Genomic DNA, 14,709 nt, shown 5'->3' with positions numbered 1-14,709 from the left:
CAATTCTGGTCCCAAGCATTTCGCATAAGAGATACTCAACCTCTATAACCATTCAACAGAATGCATCAACATATGGACTTTTGGCATATGAAGGGTTAAAAGGGGAAGGTGTTTTAGATTTGCTGTGTTAGCTATTGGATTGACATGAAAATGGAATATTTCAGCATCAGAAGCACCACACCACCCCTTGCATTGTAGGACACTTTATCCAATTTACCCCTGATGCATCTGAAAGAGTCTTGTTGTCAGAGCTACATTTCACCATAGAGTTATAGGCTGAAGTTAGAATGTAATAAGTCTACTAACAACTGCTTGTGAATAATAAAAGGAAGTATTAATTAATTTCCAGAATATACCAAACTCAGTTTAAGTCTATTAACTTCCTGATCGGTGGCATAATAGGTTGTGCAGACACATGTCGGAGTTTAGCTTAGAAGCCTAATTAGTAGTAGTCTTAGGGGTCTATTCAGAAAGCAAAATTTTACTTAAATCATGTGGAAACTAACATTTCCACATGCTATAAGTATCCCGGCTATGAAGGAAGGAAAGTCTTAACGGAGAAGATTACGCAGTTATTTTTCCATAAATGCCCGACTCCTACAACATCGCAGTGTAGAGAGCAAGCCATTGTTCCCTACAGCGCTTAACGTTTTCTGCTATTCAGGGTCAGGAAAACGTTACAAAATCCTTAAAGGCTTACCTTATATATTGCCATCTGAGAATGGCATTGTATGAGGAAAATCCTTATTTCTGGCAAAAACTGCAGGGACATACAGCTCTCGTCCAATCAGTCCCTGTGGGTGGCTAGAGCTCCTCCCACTCTCCTCCTATCATTCAATAAATTACACTGCCAGTGTTCCCAGCAGTGTAAATACACAACTTTGTAAACATGCATATACAGTATGTAGTCTATATATTTATATTTACTCTACATATACAGCTCTTCCCTCCGTTTGTCCACCTTAAATTCATACTGCTTCCTCCTCCACATGTTCCTCTGTGAAAACTCCTTCTGGAAGACAGAGGAGAATGTGGGGGAGAAAGCAATATGAATTTAAGGCTGACAAATGCTGGGAAGTGCTATATATATATAATTATATATATATATACACACACACACAAATATACACTATACATATATATGTATGCTGTATATATATATATATATATATATATATATATATTCAGATAACACATAAGTTCCATTAAAGCTATGTACCAAATATATGTGAATATATATTTAACCCAAAGAAATTGCTAGCTGTGTGATTACAGACAGATGTAGAGCATAGCATTATCCAGCTCAACGAGGTTTGCATCAAGCAATTTACCTGTTAGAAGAGACTAAATTGTAGGAGTGATCCCAAGCAAATGATAAAAGTAGTTAATATTTATTATTTAGCAATTTCTCAAAAGGTGTACAGTATTATATTGGTGACACTGATTCTAGCAGATAAGATATCTGAGGCTGTGGATTGCCATACAATGTGTTCAGCTCTGGTTGGCCAAGTTTATGAAAATATTTTCCATAGAAGAAAGAAGAGGGCAGCAGAACCCAACAAACATCTTGACATTTAATACACAGCAAGTGTGAGAACAGCATTTATATAAAAAAAATAATACATAAAGCCATGTAATTGAATTATTCATATTTTCGTGCAGTTCACAACCGTTTAGTGGCATCAGAAAACAACAAATATCATTAATAATGTATGAGGTACCATCAAATTCAGCAGAGGGAGTGATTATTAAAAAACACACAGATGTAAACTGATGTACTGCATCTTTGTATGCTCACTGTCAGTGTACTGTGATTGTCATATAGACAGTAGTACCGACTAGAAGACGTAAGTGAATTTATAATATAGGCATTGAGAGGCACCAGCTTATAGCAGGACTGCTTGGTGAGCATTGCTCTTGTTATTATATAGGTGCATGTTTTTCTACTTAGACAGAGATGACTAAGACAAACTGCCTACCAAGTGTAGCAATGTTGGAAGTCGATGGAAATCAGAAAAGGAAGCTTGCCTTAAAGTATTGCCAAACAAAACTTACGCTCAGAGACTCTCGTGTGTGTATCTCTGAATGACTAATGTAAATTCCACTTGGCAGTACTGCAGGGGGAATCTCCTTTCTACCTCTATTCTTTGTATGCTCATCGCTCCCCTGTAAAGCAGAGCACCCAGGAACATGTAGGAGAGTGAGTGGTAACAGGAAGGTGCTTTGATCCAATCAAATATGCCCAACATCAAGTTCTTGGCTCACATCTCTCCTGCTGTCAGTGAGACCTAGAGGTCAGTAGGAGGCGGAAGGTGGCAAAAAGAAGATTTTATTATAAACATTTAATGTATATATATATATACAGATATATATATATATACAAGGCGGCAGATGTGATGGGTCTAATAAATTAGTTACAATAAATATGTATATATTTTATTTATTAACAGTTATTTATATAGCGCACACATATTCTGCAGTGCTTTACAGAGAATATCTCAATCATCCTCATCATCCCAGTGAAATTTACAATCTATAATCCCTGTCACATGCACACACATGCACAGTAGGCTTCATTTTATGTTGTTGTCAGAAGCCATGCGATGTACGACCCACGGGAGCGTGCATTGGCCGATATCATGCCCACACGCGGTAAGTTATAGCAGCGATATCGTACCAATACGTAGGATCGGCTGCTATATCGCACTGTATATGGTCACCTTAAGACCTGATTATTAATAAATATGCCCCTTAAAGCCTAACCAGCCCATACACCACATCAGCTTGATAAAGAGCAATATACAGATCGAAACACATTGGTGGTTGCTGTGGTAAACATCCGACCAGGAATTGGAATGTATTGTACGACTAATCACATCCAGAGAGTATACAGAACTACCTGAACTACTTTAAATCAATGCCCATTTATGCCCTCATCTGGTATGGACCCATCTTGTTAGCCCAGTTACTGTTCTTATATGCTAAGAGTTTCTAAAGTCTCTGGGTAATTATAGGTTAATAGGTTAATATGTGCTTGGATAAGTTCTTTTAAAAAGGATTTCACACAGTTTTGCACAATTATTTACATCTAAGCATATACTGTGCAATGAGCGACCATGCATGTGTGCAGAGAGGATACCTATCCGTAAAAGCAACTGTTACATGCTGATTTAAAATGTAAAAAATAGCAGAATGCTATAAGGGTGCTCCTTGATGAAAAGAGAGAAAACACTGGAGCTTTGAGCAATTCATGCATCTGTCATGCTCTCATGCTGCAGAGAAGATCGCAAGTGCTAATTTATGAACGCCCATGTAATGGCGTTTAAACATTCAGACACGCCTGCATTTTATTAACCACCCCCCCATGACCTCCCCCAAATGCTGACAACCTGTCACTCACTTTGCAATGGATTCCTCTGTGCATCCGTAAATGCAATGCGAACGCTACGCCTGCACAGTGCGGCTTATATGCATGCGAGATGGCAAACAATTGCTCAATGTGCGTACATAATCTCCAATGCGTCTATCTCTAAATCAGGCCCACTATTCCCTACCATCATTTACTCTACTTATACAGGGGTCACTCTCATCCCAAGTTATTATTGTATTATACTATTTGTTTTTCTTATATCCGTTTATATATGGCCAATAAAGAAGACAGCCTGCAAGTTAAAGAAGGTACAACATGAACATATTAAAATAAGGAAACCATTTATTTATTTATTGGTTATCCATTGTCCATATGTGATCCGGTCAATATCCCGACACCTGTTAGAATCTCAGCGCTGGCATCACGGTGAGTACTGCGGTTAGGGGGAGGGTTAGGGTCATGGGTTAGGGTTAGGTTCAGGCACTAATGGGGGAGGGTTAGGTTTAGGGTGCGGGGAGGGGGAGGTTAGGTTTAGGCACTGGGGGCAAGGTTAGGTTTAGGCAGCGGGGAGGGAGGAAGTGTTAGGGGTAGGGAGAGGGGAAGGGTTAGGATACTGACCGACAAGTGGCAGTATCCTAACCCTGTCGGGATGCCGGCATCAGGATTCTTTTTGCCGGGATCCTGAGCGCCAGCATCGCATACCCAACCCATCCATACAGTACATGCTAAATTTGTCTTAGTGACAACTGGGGCACTTCCAGTTCTTTTGTAGGTAATTATTATTCCTATTATTCACTCAAAGCCCACATTTTTTATAGAGAATTGATACATACAAATGTAATTCATTTATAAATCTAAGGGGGGAATTCAATTGTTTTATTGTGGCTGCAGCTCCTCTCTAAGGTGACGGTAACAATTCAATTGTTTGTGCAGCTGGGCACGAGCTCCGGTTGCCCATCACTATCGTAGATGTCGCACCCAAATTACAGGGGAATACAGTGTTAAGTTCCCAAAAGCCAGGTGCGATGTGGGTAAGGCAACAAAAAGCCCTACTTTGGGCGGATTTGTGCTCGAACCTCAAGAGGCTGTGAGCAGAAATCCGTAATAAGTAATGGGCTCCCGCAGCACCCAGTGGCACAAACATTGAATAGCTCACATCACTTTAGATGGAAGCTACACCCAAAAACAATTTAATTCCTCCAAACTGTACAGATTTGGTTGAATGGTTACTTTTGTGTTTCACCAGTAAGCGCATACTCTCTAATAAAGTTCACTGACTAAACAGATTGCCCACTGCGCATAATCAAGTCTAATTAGATTTCATTTTGATAATTCAGGATAATTATTTGATTGCACCATGCTGTGATATTGGGCCATTTTGACTGACAATTATGACATTTCTTTTAATAAGATCTTCTGTCCTGCTTACAGCTTCATTGGTCTGAGTGATCAGCTTGCAGCCTCCTCGGTAATAAAATATTTTGTACAGATAATGGGGCCTATTCATCAACACTAAAATAACGTTTTTAAGGACATTTTCCTTAAATACCGCTATTTTAGTATTCATGAAGTATCTTAACACAGGAGATATCACTGATATCTCCTGGTTAAGTCCGCCTGCGTTAATTTCCACATTCCCCATACATTAGTATGGGGATATGGAAATCATTGTATTCATCAAATTCCGAAAATTATGTATTTTTGGAATTTGATGGAGTTACTATGCGCCACTGTGAGGTGGCAAATAGCAGGTGAAACTTACCTGCTTCCAGCTGGTGAGGTCCCCCGGCGTCTCCCTCCAGCGCTCTGGTCCGTCCTCTGGCTCCGGTGGCTGCTCGGTCACTGTGTTCTCCCAGCAAAACACAATAAAGTTTAGAAGAAAAAGTTATTTTTTTTCTAAACTGTACAGTGTTCAGCCGGAAGAACACGTGTCAGAGCATACACCGGAGCCGGAGGCGCTGCAGCAGGCAGGTAAGTGCGAGACAGGGGGGAGGTGTTTGGAGGGGGGAATGGGGGGTTTGGGGGGCACACAAAATTACCACAGCTGGAGGTAGTGCTGCGCATGCGCTGGTTTTACGAATGTAACGGCGCATGCGCAGCACTGATTACAGCTGCGGTAAGTTAGTGTAGAGAGGGAAAACTATCTATTTCCTGAAAAGCTGTCATCGCAAAAATGACAGCTTTTCGGAATAGATAGTTATGGAGAGGAGGAATGATGAATTCCTCTGGTAATTAGGTAGAACTCCATGCGAGTTCTAAACCTAATTACCTCCAGAGAATTTTAAGTTATGATGAATAGGCCCCAGAAACACAGAAATATGATCAGTAACACCACTACAAATTTTCATAGAGTAACTGACTTGTCTGGCTTTGATATTTGGGCTTTTTGACCCATATCGATAGCCTTTCAGCCACTAATAGTTGGAGGAGTATTTTTCTGACATAACAAAGCTGCAGAGAAAACTCAGCAGGTCAAAGCCAATCAGATGCTGCATTACTGTACTTCCTTGGTATATCCAGGCTGACTGACTTGAGCATAGATTGATGAAATGCTCCTGCTCTCAACACAGCAATCGCTGCCTTGTCAAATGATAGGAGGTCCCAGATGAGATCTTTACCCAGTTGTTCCATGAAGGGGCCACAGGCCACACTTAAAGCCAGTTTATCCAAAAGATGAAAAACTATTTAAAGAGAATGGATACTCCCCGGCAAGATCACATTATTTAAACCATAGGTTCTCAAACTCGGTCCTCAGGACCCCAAACAGTGCATGTTTTCCAGGTCTCCTCACAGAATCACAAGTGAAATAATTGGCTCCACCTGTGGATCTTTTAAAATGTGTCAGTGAGTAATGAATACACCTGTGCACCTGCTGGGTGACCTGGAAAACGTGACCTATGTGGGGTCCTGAGGACCGAGTTTGAGACTCCACAATGGCCAAAGAGAGGGTTACATGAGTGGATGTGAGCTGATTATTTGACACTTATATCAACTGGGGACATATGAACCTACGACACACACGTCCATTCATATGACGCTCTCTCAGCTATGCTGCTGCCAAGACTCCCAGTCATCTCATATAATGCAATGAGACCAGATATATCCATCTAATTTACTGTAACTGAACACCCTACAAGATGACCAGTTTTACTCAGAATAGAACATATAGAACCATCAGTATCTCAGTGATTTTATAGATTGACCTGAGCTCACAGGAGGTGGTCCTGGGAGCCTGTACGGATGGTAGAGCCTGGGAAACAAGTCTGACAAATTCTTATACTGCAATAGTGTTTGTCAACATAGAACTTTCTGCTAAATGGAAAAACCTCACCACACGATCTAACAAGGATAGTAAGAAGAATATAATGAAATTGAGAAAATGTAATAAAAGAGACAGAAGTGAGTCACAAACAGAAATCAATGGAAGTGACAAACACAACACAGACAGGGTCGTTTGTCAACAACCCAATTAAACATCCCAAGAAGTGGAACATCTGGGTCCTTTCAGATGTTTACGTGGCCAAGAGCTGGGAGAAATCAGGGTTGTATATAAAATAATTGCACAGGGTGACAGAACGCAGGTTTTTCTGATAACGTTTTGCGGATTTCCATCTGCATATTACAGAACATACAGCAGGGCACCGAAGGGGTTAAAATAGCTGATGTCGCTTGGCTTTCTTGCATACCAGGAATTCCCACCAAGTCTTTGTCCAATTACTGTGACATGAGGTTAACAAGAAAAAAAAGGGAGATGGAAGAAACAGCCCCAAGATGAACACAAAGGTTGGGCTTAATGTTTCTGCTTAGCTATATCTGCTATCTTTAATTTCGCAGTAATATCCTTTTTGCAGGCTTCTCTGGCTAGGCCTGTCGGCTCCGCATACTCTTTTCATTACAGCTCAGCTCGTGTCTCAAAGTCGATAATCATTTTTCATTTTTTTCTCTCTCCTAAACCCACACCTGCCCCTCCTCTTCCAAAGCCCTATCTTTCTACCATGTTGTCTGGCTGTGAGCCCCCACCAATTTACCTACTCCACCTCCAATTCACAGCCAGGGATTTATAAGAGCCCTAATTATCTCCCTGTTTTGCTTGACCTGAGAGAAACCTGTCCATAAACTCCTTCCTGATGGTGACATTGGGAAGATCTCTGGTCTATAATTGTGTGGATTTTCCTGTAACCTAAATCTGCAAAGAGCAGAAGACCCCAACAACCCCGTCCTATCACCACACCATCCTTTTATGTCACTTTGTCCAACTTCCACTGTATAATATCTGTCTTATAAGTTATTTCTCCCTATGTAGCCAAATAAATAACTATCACCTGTCACATACTGTATAACCTTCTAACACTCCAACAGACCTAAAGTACAAGTTGCCCCAATATAACAGGGCTCTCGTTATTTTTAAAGATACTGTATATGTACCAAATATTTTAAGTATGATAGTCAAATACTATATATACTGTACATATATATCAATATGCATAACTACCATAGGTGCAAGGGGTGCAGCTGCTTGGGACCCAGGGTCTCATTCAGACCCGATCGCGAGCGCTGGGCGCTCGCAAGCGGGTCGATGGTACCCGAATACGCATGCGCATGACGGAGGGAGCTCCATCGTGCGCATGCGCGAGACCCGGCTAGCGACGGGGTAGCCGTCACTCCGGGTCTCGTACCAAAGGGGGCGTGCTGTCGATGTTGATTGACAGCACGCCCCCTTTGGTGGGCGTACCGGGGGTGTTGCTGCCAGACAGAGGTGTTCCCATGGGAACGCCTACCGTCTGAAGCCGGCCCCACTGACATCAGTAGTGATGTCAGTGGGAGTGATTTTGGCTCTGATAGAGCCAAAATCACTCCAGGGCTTGCGGCAGCGAGACCCTACCGCAGGGTCTCCATCGCAAGCCCGATGGTCGCGATGGTCTTGACCATCGCGACCATCATCATTGACGCACGCATAAGCTGTGGGTGGTAACCCACAGCTATGCGAGCATCCATAAGGCCGCTCCAAGTTGAGGTAGGAGGGCCCTGATTCAGAGCGAGCGCTCTGGTCAGAGCATCCGGCTCTGAATCAGGCCCCCAGAGCTTAGGGGGGCCATCCAAGTCACAAAAGTTACATGAGTTATACAAATTTCTCACCATTGAGTGGCATATAGGGACCCTTACAAACATCTGGGACCTTCAAATACCTAGTTACACCCCCATGTATGTGTATATACAGTATATATATATATATATATATATATATAGAAATATATTAAATGAAAAACGTGCGCCTAATAGTGTAGTAGTTTAAAACAACAGATAGATCCATGCTCAGGTGGATAAGTAATGTGCGTACCAAAGAGTAAACAAACACAGGCTTATCTGGTAATCAGGTATTACTGCAAAGGTCAGGTAACTTGAGCCGATAACACTTTCCAGGACTTCCACGGGATACACCTTTAGGATTACCGTAAATATGGGCTTGTAATTTTTTGCCCATCAAGAGAAGCATATATAGTGTAATATTTAGATGCAACAACTAGAGACACCACTGGACAAAAAATATCTGCGTACCACAATGAGCGTATATCAGTGCATAAATAATGTCATTCCTCTGTGCTTCTGGTCAACCTCAGTAACAGTCTGGCTTCATATGGCAGCAAAAAAGAGATGACCTCAGACCAGAAATGGAGAAAATTCTCCGTGAATACGTTTTATTTCGACCATACATACAGCACAATGACAAAAATAAAACCAACAATTTTAAAAACAAAAAAACGCTTATCTTATGGAATAGCAGCAGATGATAGTCCACTATTGGGGGTTGTAAGAATCAGACCCAACGTGTTTCGTCTCTCTGGACTTCCTCAGGTATATATATATATATACAGCATATATACAGTATATATATATATATTATAAATATATATATATATATATATATATAAAAATATATATAGCAAGGAAGATAGGTGGCACTCCAGAGACTTGTGACTTAGTGAATATACGTGTTTGTTCAAATCAACTAAATCCCTTCTATATGTGTATCCTGAAGAAGGGGTTTAGCACCCTGAAACGTTGATTTTAATAAACACGTACGTATATATTGTATATATATATATACTATATAAACAAAATTGATTGGACACCCCCGTGCAAGCTAAATGCATACCATTGCATACGAGTTCCAAATGGCCACTAACGTGACGGTTTCGACAAGAACACTTGGTAGGGAGGCCCATGCACTTGCAGCTCTACAGAATGTTTTATAAGGACAACAATACCACCTGTCGTGTTTCCAGGGCGATGCTGGACTGGTATACAGAAAATTCAGTAACCCGGACGGACTGGCCAGCCCAGAGTCCAGATCTTAACCCCACTGAGAACCTCTGGGACGAATTGGAGCGACTGGTACATTCTAGGCCGACTCGACCTTCTTCAGTGTCACTGTTCTTAAGGCGGAATGGCAAAACATATGGCCTGCTGTTGTCCAGGAACTTGTGAACAGTTTGCTAAGAAGGGTGTCTGCAGTAATCACTGCACATGGTGAACCTACAAAGTACTGATGTCAATAAAATCTTGTTGATCTATTTGGTGTCAGTTAACATATAAACAAGCATACAATGATATCGCGCTCCACGGAGAGGGTCCAAAAATGTTCAAGTCTGTTAAGACATTTGCAGTAGAGGCCTGGCAGAGCATCACCAGGGATGAAACCCAGCGTCTGGTGATGTCTATGCGTTCCAGACTTCAGGCTGTAATTGCCTGCAAAGGATTTGCAACAAAGTATTCAAAAGTGAAAGTTAGATTTAGGATTGTTTAGTTTGTCACATTACTTTTGGCCCCTTAAAAAGTGGGAGGCACATATAGAAACCGTTGTAATTCCTACACCGTTCACCTGATTTGGATGTAATTACCCTCAAATTAAATCTGAAAGTCTGCAGTTAAATCACATCTTGCTTGTTTCATTTCAAAGCCATTGTGGTGGTGAATAGAGGCCAAAATGTGAAAATTCTGTCAATGTCCCAAAATTTATGCACCTGACTGTATATTCACTAAGTCACAAGTCTCCGGAGTGCCGCCTATCTTCCTTGCTGCATGGATATTATTTGCAGAGACTGGTGGAGTACAAAACAAATTTGTGTGTATATATATATATATATATATATATTTATTATGAAAAGTCCCGCACTCGCACCGTCAGATGGTAAATTGCTGGGGTGCACTCCAAGGAGAACCCAAAGGGGAATCCAAATGCATACAATTGTATTCCACAGGAGGGGGAAAAAAAGACACTCTCCAGTCTTAGTGTAAAATACTGTATGCAAAAGAAAGTCACACATTTATTTTAACATACCCAGTGGTGCACCATACAGGTGCACCATACACTGACGTTTCGGCCCCACAAGGAGCCTTCTTCAGGTGGTCTCACTTTTAGCAAACTCAGGTATTGTCGCAACGCTAGCAAGACCATGCAGGAGAAATCTTTTTCTTATTATATATACATATATATCCCCACAGGTGTAGCACTCTGGTACAAAAAACACCATTCGGAGTGCCGCACCTTTGGGGATCTGTGAGTTACACATTGGGGGGGCACCGGTTCAAAGTGACATTAGAGAGTATATACAGTATATATATAAAGTCCAAATAGATCGGCACTCCTATACCTCCATTTAGATGTTTGCCAGGGTGCTCGTGGAGAAATATTATAAATCACACAAGTGAACGGCACTCTGCTGGTCTGATACAAACTAAATAAATGCACTCAAGCAGCCACAAAGGTTATCCAATGTTTCAGACTTTATTTGCCCATTTTCAAGGAGATACTGGAGCTCAGTGGCTACTTGTGGCGGGATAGGGCAATAGCTGCGCAGAGAGAGCTTCATCAGACGCTGTGGAAGTGACTGAGCAGTCAAATTCCGTACAGTCCGTACAGAGGCGACGGGCGGCCCCTTGTGGCTGATTCTCTAATGGGGGAGCTACAAAATACTAAAGCCAGATAAACGATCCCAACAAAATAATAAGATCCATGCATTGGTCATCTTGCCTATGAGAGTACCAGTTTTTGGAATAAGAAAAAGTCCTAATTGTTCTTGAAGAGAGAATTTAAAAGAAACCTTAATGGGATTACACATCATTTGACAAATGTAAGCATACATGTGAGTTTACATCTGACGTACCTTTGTATTGGAGCACGAGGTGTTTTCATTGCTGTGATTGAAGACACAGAGGGGTATTCAATATGAAAGGTTAGCTTCCCTGGTGAAGTTAACGTATCATATCGGAGTTTTTTTCTGCATAAAGGTATGGTGCGCGCTCCCGCTTATCCCCGTATTCAAAATAAAATTAACGAAAACGGGAAACTCCGAAGTTGGATTTGCGTAAAGTTACGAATTTTTCCTTAAAATAATTTGAAAATCCCCCTAAAGTTGTAAAAACATGGGGGAACACTATTCACCCCTGTTTTAGCCTTTAATTGAAAGTCGGGGATTTAAATAGCCGCAGCAGGTGCTTTTTTCCTGACATTGAAGAAGTGTTGCAGAAGAGCACTTAGGTTATTTTTTTCGTTTTTTTAAGTGGTCCCATCAAATTTGGGGTACATGAAAATGGGTACTAGCATAGTTTGGTGTCCCTAAAGTAATTTTTTTAAAATTCTGCATTTGTGCACCTGCCGCTAAAATTCTATTCTAGAAAACACCTGCCGCATACTTGCAGAATAGCCCTGAACCTATTTCCCTATTGTTTAACAATTTTTTCCCATTTTTTTTTTGCACCCGAATTTTTAAATTAATTTTTTGGGGTGTCCCTATTTTTTTTAAAACTTTTTTTGACACAGTTCTTTTTTAAATGTCAATCTCAAGGGTGCAGGCAATTTTTTTTAAGCCTGCACCCCTAAACCCCAATTCTGAACTTTTTTTTGACACCTATTCAATGGTGAAAAGTTATCACCGTTTTTTATCAGACTTGTCAAAACTGCGATAAGTCTTTGAAATTGAATAGGGTGTAAAAGTAAAACAAGTGATATTAACGCAAAAACGTTAAAAAGTGCGATATTACCGCAAAAAACGATGTTATCGCACCCATATTGAATACCCCTAACAAGGTTTAAAGAAACTGCAACATGTTTGGATCTATCTATTTGAAGTAAGCTTTGCTGTAAGCATCAAGTCTCTTTTTGAGCACACACTACTGATTTTTTGAGACACATTTGGATGCCTTTACCAGATGAATAATACGACACAGAGCTATATACCTCTATGGGCCGTATTCAATTTGAGGTGAAAAGTCAGTTTCGCGAAAAAAGTATCGCGGGTGACATCATTTCGCCAGGCGTAAAGTTTTTGCCGTATTCAATTTGAAAGACTTTTCGCCTAGGCGGAAAGTCAATGCAATGGACCCGGCAGAAAAGTTTCTTCACCTATCAATAGCAGGCGGAAAAAAGTGCAGAATTAGGGTTTTGGGGTGCAACGTTGCGGGAACCCCCATGCAGCCTTAAGACAGTCCCCCAAAGGTAAACTGCACCAATTTAAAAAAAACAAACAAACACTTAAGAACACCCCAAAAAAGTACTTTCATTTTGGGGGCGAAAAAAAACAAAGTTGGAGGACAAAGTTACAAACTAGCGAAATAGACTCCAAGGGGGCCCCCAAGTATGCCCCAGGTGTTCTTTTGATTGCAGGTGCTTGTGGCAGGTGGATCTTTCACGATTTTTTAAACTTCACTTTAACAACCTTTAAATATGCTACCCCCTATTTTCAGGTACCCCAAATTTGCTGGGACTAGTTATTTTCTAAAAAAAAAATTGCTCAATTCTATTTTTCATCCCTTATGCAAAGACACTAATAAAAACCTATTGAGAGCATTTAAGTACCCCAAAATACCTTCAGCAGGCCTATTCGGGGGTATCCATAGCGAACCCCCATGTCAGTGCATCTTTTGGGGGGTGTCAGGCTGATTTCCCCAAATCTGACAGGACTTTTCGCCTGTTTCAGTTTCGCCGGGAGCCATTTTCGCGTCCTTTGAAATTGAATAGGATGAACAGCGGGCGCGTGCGTGGAAAGTGTTGTCTCCAAAAACACGCGATGTAGGCGGAAAGTCCGGCAGGCGAAAAGTCTGGTTCTTTTCGCCTCAAATTGAATACGGGCCTATATTGGATTCTGGACTTAACCTCTTTAGAGACAATTGTGTTTGTGAATCTACTACACTATAAGATTTATTTCTGTCTTGTTTTGTGGTATAGTGGAGAGAACAACCTTGAAGAAACTTAATAGACTTGAACATTTTTGGATTCTCTCCGTGGAGCGCGATATCATTATATGCTTGTTTATTAGTTAACTGACACCAAATAGATCAACAAGATTTTATTGACATCAGTACTTTGTATGTACTGCAGACACCCTTCTTAGCAAACTGTTCACAAGTTCCTGGACAACAGCAGGCCATATGTTTTGCCATTCCACCAAGTACAGTGACCAAAAGTGACACTGAAGAAGGTCGAGTCGGCCTAGAATGTACCCGTCGCTCCTATTCGTCCCAGAGGTTCTCAGTGGGGTTAAGATCTGGACTCTGGGCTGGCCAGTCCGTCCGGGTTACTGAATTTTCTGTATACCAGTCCAGCATCGCCCTGGAAACATGACAGGTGGTATTGTTGTCCTTACAAAACATTCTGTAGAGCTGCAAGTGCATGGCCTCCCTACCAAGTGTTCTTGTCGAAACCGCCACTGCCATTTGGAACTCGTGTGCAATGGTATGTGTGGTATGCATTTAGCTTGCACGGGGTGTCCAATCACTTTTGTATATATATATATATATATATATATATATATATACAGTATATACAGTCAGGTGCATAAATATTGGGACATTGACAGAATTTTCACATTTTGGCCTCTATTCACCACCACAATGGCTTTGAAATGAAACAAACAAGATGTGCTTTAACTGCAGACTTTCAGATTTAATTTGAGGGTAATTACATCCAAATCAGGTGAACGGTGTAGGAATTACAACGGTTTCTATATGTGCCTCCCACTTTTTAAGGGCCAAAAGTAATGGGACAAACTAAACAATCCTAAATCTAACTTTCACTTTTTAATACTTTGTTGCAAATCCTTTGCAGGCAATTACAGCCTGAAGTCTGGAACGCATAGACATCACCAGACGCTGGGTTTCATCCCTGGTGATGCTCTGCCAGGCCTCTACTGCAAATGTCTTCAGTTCCTGCTTGTTCTTGGGGCATTTTCCCTTCAGTTTTGTCTTCATCAAGTGAAATGCATGCTCAATTGGATTCAGGTCAGGGGATTGACTTGGCCATTGCATAACATTCCACTTTTTAGCCTTAAAAACCTCTTTGG

At 41.2% G+C, this 14,709-nt stretch overlaps 1 protein-coding gene across 1 annotated transcript in view; it reads right to left on the bottom strand.

Annotated features, from left to right (window-relative positions):
* Positions 1-14,709, bottom strand: part of ASIC4 (acid sensing ion channel subunit family member 4) — a 505,378-nt gene that overhangs the window by 73,807 nt on the left and 416,862 nt on the right. The window lies entirely within an intron of this gene.

The sequence above is a fragment of the Taudactylus pleione genome, unplaced genomic scaffold (genome assembly GCF_031769625.1).
Source record: "Taudactylus pleione unplaced genomic scaffold, aTauple2 ptg000122l, whole genome shotgun sequence".
Classification (NCBI taxonomy): domain Eukaryota; kingdom Metazoa; phylum Chordata; class Amphibia; order Anura; family Myobatrachidae; genus Taudactylus; species Taudactylus pleione.
Note: the sequence above shows the minus strand (reverse complement) of the source record. Positions and strands in the feature narration are given on the sequence as shown.